Source organism: Urocitellus parryii, chromosome 7, assembly GCF_045843805.1.
Source record: "Urocitellus parryii isolate mUroPar1 chromosome 7, mUroPar1.hap1, whole genome shotgun sequence".
Taxonomy (NCBI): domain Eukaryota; kingdom Metazoa; phylum Chordata; class Mammalia; order Rodentia; family Sciuridae; genus Urocitellus; species Urocitellus parryii.
The window spans coordinates 24,727,320-24,733,122 of NC_135537.1; the positions used below are offsets into that span (position 1 = coordinate 24,727,320).

A 5,803-nucleotide genomic window follows, 5' to 3' on the forward strand; every position below is an offset into this window, starting at 1 on the left:
AGGTGAAATTTGTTTATACGTCAGATGTGGATTATTAGTTTGTGTGATAATCATTCACAGTTTTCATAAGGTATTTGACCTTCTGAGGTTTAGGTGATATAAGTTGGTGACCAACCTCTGAATGGAAATAGAAACCTGTAAGAAAAAGATGAGGTGCTCACTCAGGAACGTGCAAAGGCAGAAGCTAAGGTCAAGAGAGCAAATACTGTATGAAATAGCAGCACTAATGAGAAGGAAGTTGAATGATCCTAAATCTATTATCTGAAAAATAATTTACAAATAGTAAGTGAAAAATACATATGAAATATAAAGAAAATGTTATGCAGAGTGCTTTGGTACAGAAATGGCATGAGAGATCTGTCTTAGAATAATTTGAGAAAAATTTGGAGAAAAGGTCAAAGGGATAAAATGATTAAGTGATACATTGATATTTATTAAGTAATAAAACCAGATTGTCTTCAAGGAATCCATAGCTAAAATGTACAGACATACAATATTATCAAATATAAATGTTTTAATAAAAGTGATGTTATTAGTTACAAACTGACTCTTAGGGGGAAAAATCATGTATAACCTGAGTAGTTAAGAAATATTTTATGACATATTGGTGCATCTTAAAAAGATAAGAAAAATATATTCAGGAAAGGAAATTTGATAAAAAAAATAAAAGGCATAAAATTTTAATCATAGTGAAAGCACGGGGATTTGAAAGGGAATATCAAGATAGTATGCTCAGTGAGAAATACTCAGGTGAAATTGTTGGAAAACTAAAATCTGTATAGGATGACTTATACATTGCTGACTGTAATACAGGATAATGACCTATATTTAATTTTGGCAAAATCTATTACTATGAAGACATCCATGTTTTAGATCCATTTTATATTTAGATAAATTTAAGATGAGAAGGCTGTGGGAACTAACCACATAAGACATATGTCACTTGGGTAGTTCATTTAGATATTACTATGAAAAAAAATTCTATAAGGCAAATCATCATTGAAACGTAAGCTAAAATTGAAAAAAATAAACCTAATAAGTACAGAAAAAATTAACTTTTTAAAAATTCAGTAAATATAATTCTTTTTTAAAATATTTTTTAATTTGTAGATAGACATAATACCTTTATTTTATTTAATTATTTTTATGTGATGCTAAGGATCAAACCCAGTGCTTCACATGCTCTAGGCAAGCGCTCTACCACTGAGCCACAACCCCAGGCCCCAATTAATATAATTCTTAAATTTTAGTAGAATTTCTTAGCAGGTCATTGTTCTAAAAGAACTCTCATCAGTATTTAAGATAAAATTAAATTTTATTTTTAAAGTTTCAGAAAGATAGTTATAAAACAGAACAAGTTGCTAGGCAATTACCATTTTTATGAAAATGTGTTATATGACAGAAGATAAAAGAGTGAAATAAAAATAAAATTAATTAAACTAACAATACTGATCAAACAAATAGAAAAATTGAAAATGGAGAAAAAAAGATTTTCACTCATTTATTTTTCTTTGTTTCTAATGATTGATATATATTAAGTAAATCATGTATCTTATAATTTTTTAATAAGAATCAGTTGTTTCTTTTTTTTTTTCCCCCCACAACAGGTTTGCTGTCAGAACACAGGTTTCATGAAAACGTTCCTGAAATCAAAGCCAAAATGGGAAAGGAAAAGATTCACATCAACATCATTGTCACTGGACATGTAGATTCGGGCAAGTCTATGACTACTGTCCATCTGATCTATAAATGTGGTGGGCTTGACAAAAGAACCATTGAAAAATTGAGAAGGAAGGCTGCTTCAAGTATGCCTGGGTCTTGGATAAACTGAAACATGAGTATGGTATCACCACTGACACTTCCCTGTGAAAATTTGAGAGCAGAAAGTATTATGTGACTATCTTTGATGCCCCAGGACACAGAGACTTTATCAAAAACATGTTGAGAGGCACATCTCAGGCTGACTGGTTATTGCCACTGGTGTTGGTGAATTTGAAGCTGGTATCTCCAACAATGGGAAGACCTGTCAGCATGCCCTTTTGTCCTACACACTGGGTGAGAAACAACTAATCATTAGTGTTAACAAAATGCATTCCACTGAGCCATCCTGCTGTCAGGAGAGATTAGGAGGAAATCTGTTAAAGAAGTCAGCACCTACTTTAAGAAAATTGGCTACAACCCTGACACAATAGCATTTGTGCCAATTTCTAGTTGAAATGGTGAAAACATGTTAGAGCTAAGTGCTAATATGCCTTGGTTCAAGGGATGGAAAGTCACCTGTAAAGATGGCAGTGCCAGTGGAACCACACTGCTTGAAGCTTGAAATTACATTCTGTCATGGACTCATCCAACTGACAAGCTTTTACATCTGCCTCTCCAGGATGTCTACAAAATTGGTGGTATGGTCCCTGTGGGCTGAATGGAGACTAATGTTCTCCACTGCCTGCCATGGTGGTCACATTTGATCCCGTCAATCTTACAACTGAAGTAAAGTCAGTTGAAATACACCATGAAGCTTTGAGTGAAGCTCTTCCTGGGGACAATATGGGCTTTAATGTCAAGAATATGTCTGTCAAAGTTGTTCATTATGGCAATGTTGCTGGTGACAGCAAAAATGACCCACCAATGGAAGCAGCTGGTTTCACTATTCAGGTGATTATCCTGAACATTCCAGGTCAAATAGGCTGGCTATGCCCCCGTACCACTGGATTGTCACACAGCTCACATTGCTTGTAAATTTGCAGAGCTGAAAGAAAAGATTAATCACCCTTCTGGTAAAAAGCTGGAAGATGGTCCTAAATTCTTGAAATCTGGGTCCTAAATCCTTGAAATCTGGTGATGCTGCCATCATTGATATGTTTCCAGGAAAGTCCATGTGTGTTGAGAGCCTCTCTGTCCAACCTCCTCTGGGTGGTTTTGCTATTCGTGATATGAGGCAGACAGTTGCTGTGGATGTCATCAAAGCAGTGGACAAGTAGGCCACTGGAGCTGGCAAAGTCACCAAATCTGCCCAAAAAACTCAGAAGACTAAATGAATATTGCCCCTCACATCTGCCACCCCAGTCTTAATCAGTGACGGAAGAATTGTCTCAGAATTGTTTGTCTCAATTGACCATTTAAGTTTGATAGTAAAAGACTGGTTAATTATAACAATACATCATAAAACCTTCAGATGAAAAGGAAAATGTCTTGTGGACCATTTTGTTTTTGTGTGTGGCAGTTTTAAGTTATTAGTTTTTTAAATCAGTACTTTTTAATGGAAACAACTTGACCAATAATCTGTCACATAATTTTGAAAACCATTAAAATAAAAGTTTAATGAGAGGGAAAAAAAAAGGAATCAGTTATTAGACCAAATTGACCTCCTAATCATATGGAAATTAATTCAGGAATGTAATTTTTAAGGTTAGTCCCTATCTGGCATCAAATTCATCTTTACTGTGGGTCTAGTTCTTTTTCATTTGTTTATTTCAAATTCTAGTGTAACCATTAATACACACATATATATATAAATATTATAAGTGATATTTTCTAGAACTTCATTCATTAATAATAATTTCAGGTTGTCCTTTTGCTTTAGTTTTAAAATATAGGTAAACCATATTAACAAAGCATTGAATTATTTCACTGCTATGAATGATTTTATAGTCTCATTGCATTAAATAGATATAATATTTAAAAAGGAAGAGATAAATGATTAAATGGAATTATTCAAACTTAAAAATCTTATAAATTCTATTCCAAATTTTCCTGTTCACTACTTTTCATAATACCTCTATTTTTCTGTAGACCACCCCTCCCTTATTGTGAATTAGATTCTGTGTATCAGAAAAAATATTTGGTGTTTGTTTTTTTGGGATTGACTCATTTTGCTTAGCATGATATTCTCCAGTTCCATCCATTTACCGGCAAACACCATAATTTCATTCTTCTTTAATTCTGAGTAATATTCTACAGTGTATATTTCTTTATCCATTCATCTACTGAAGGGTGTCTAGGATGGCTCCATAGTTTAGCTTTTGTGAGTTGAGCTGCTTTAAACATTAATGTGGCTGTGTCACTGTTATATGCTTATTTTAAGTTCTTTGGGTATAAACTGAGGAGTGGAGTAGTTGAGTCAAATGGTGGTTCTATTCCAAGTTTTCTGAGGAATCTCCATACTGCTTTCCATAATGATCACACTAATTTGCAGTCCCACCAGCAATGTATAAGTGTATTTTTCCCAACATCCTTGCCAATATTTACTATTGCTGGTATTCTTGATAATTGCCATTCTGACTGGAATGAGATAAAATCTTAAGAGTAGTTTTGATTTTCATTTATCTAATTGCTAGAGATGTTGAACATTTTTTTCACATATTTGATTGATTGTATTTCTTCTTCTGTGAAGTGTCTACTCAGTTCATTAGCCCATTTATTGATTGGGTTGTTTGTTTTTTCTTTCTTTTTTGGGGGGTATGGTGTTAAGTTTTTTGAGTTCTTTATACATCCTGGAGAATAATTCTCTATCTGAGGTGAGCATGGTAAAGATTTTCTCCCATTCTGTAGCCTTTCTCTTCATGTACTTGATTGTTTCCTTTGCTGAGAAGAAGCTTCCTAGTTTGAATCCATCCTATGTATTTATTTTTGATTTTATTTTTTGCACTTTATGAGTCTTGTTAAGCAAGTCAAATCCTAGGCTGACATGGTGAAGATTTTGATCTACTTTTTCTTCTAGTAGGTTCAGGATCTTTGTTCTAGTACCTTGGTATTAGGTAGAGGGAAGTGAAGGGAAGGGAGAGGTATGGGGGTAGAAAGGATAGTAGAATGAATAGGACATTATTACCCTTTTGTACATATATCATTACATGACCTGGGTGATTCTACAACATGTACAACCAGAAGAATGAGAAGTTATTCTCCATTTATGTATGATGTGTCATGAAGCATTATACTATCAAGTATAACTAATTAGAATTAAAAAAAATAAAATAAACTATTTTTATAAAGTGTGGTAACATGAATCTATAATTAGAAATTATTAGGATGAGTATCACATAATTTTTATAAAATATTATCATGTAACATTTTATAAAATATTCTATAACGTGATATTTTTCATTGATTATCTTCATATATGATGGTATAATTTCAAAGTGAAGTTAAAATTTCAAAGCATAGTTTGGTATTTAACTGACCAGAATGCTCAGTAACAAAAATATCACATTTCAAAATAGCTATTCTCTTGATGCCTAGTTTCCTCATATCAGATTTTTATCTATAATTAAATCCAAGAATAATGAATAGACCCTGGAGATATAATCTAAGAAACATTTCTTAGTAGCTTAGTAGCTTTAATCATTTACTATTTGAATTTGTTAATTAATGGATATGGTTATCTATGACTATGTTAATATTTTAATTATTATTTTATATAATCTGAAATGTTAGTGTAATTCACAGGTAGTGTTAATGAAAAATTTGCATTATTAAAGAGAATATAAATTTAATGAAGTTGTGATTTAAGCACAATAACCATAGCTCATTCACATTACTTCTGCAAATGTAAAAGTGGTAGAGGGATTAAAATGATAAGCAATTTTAAATAATCAAGAAAAATATGTTGTTGTATATGATCTATTGTTGTCAGTGGTATTCAACTGAAAGTTATGTATGATATCTTAAAACCCCTTGGCCAGATTAAGTCTGAGAAATTAAGTACCTATATAATGGAATAAGTAGAGAGATGAAAAAATTTGCAAAACCCCACCGAGTAGTGAATTTGGTCAATGTTGTTAAAGTTTCTTAAGATGGATAAAGATAC

The 5,803-nt window shown here is 32.4% G+C and overlaps 1 pseudogene; it reads left to right on the top strand.

Moving 5' to 3' along the window:
• The first annotated feature begins 1,660 nt into the window (after positions 1-1,660).
• LOC113179816 (elongation factor 1-alpha 1 pseudogene) lies at positions 1,661-3,035 on the top strand (annotated as a pseudogene).
• The last annotated feature ends 2,768 nt before the right edge of the window (positions 3,036-5,803 follow it).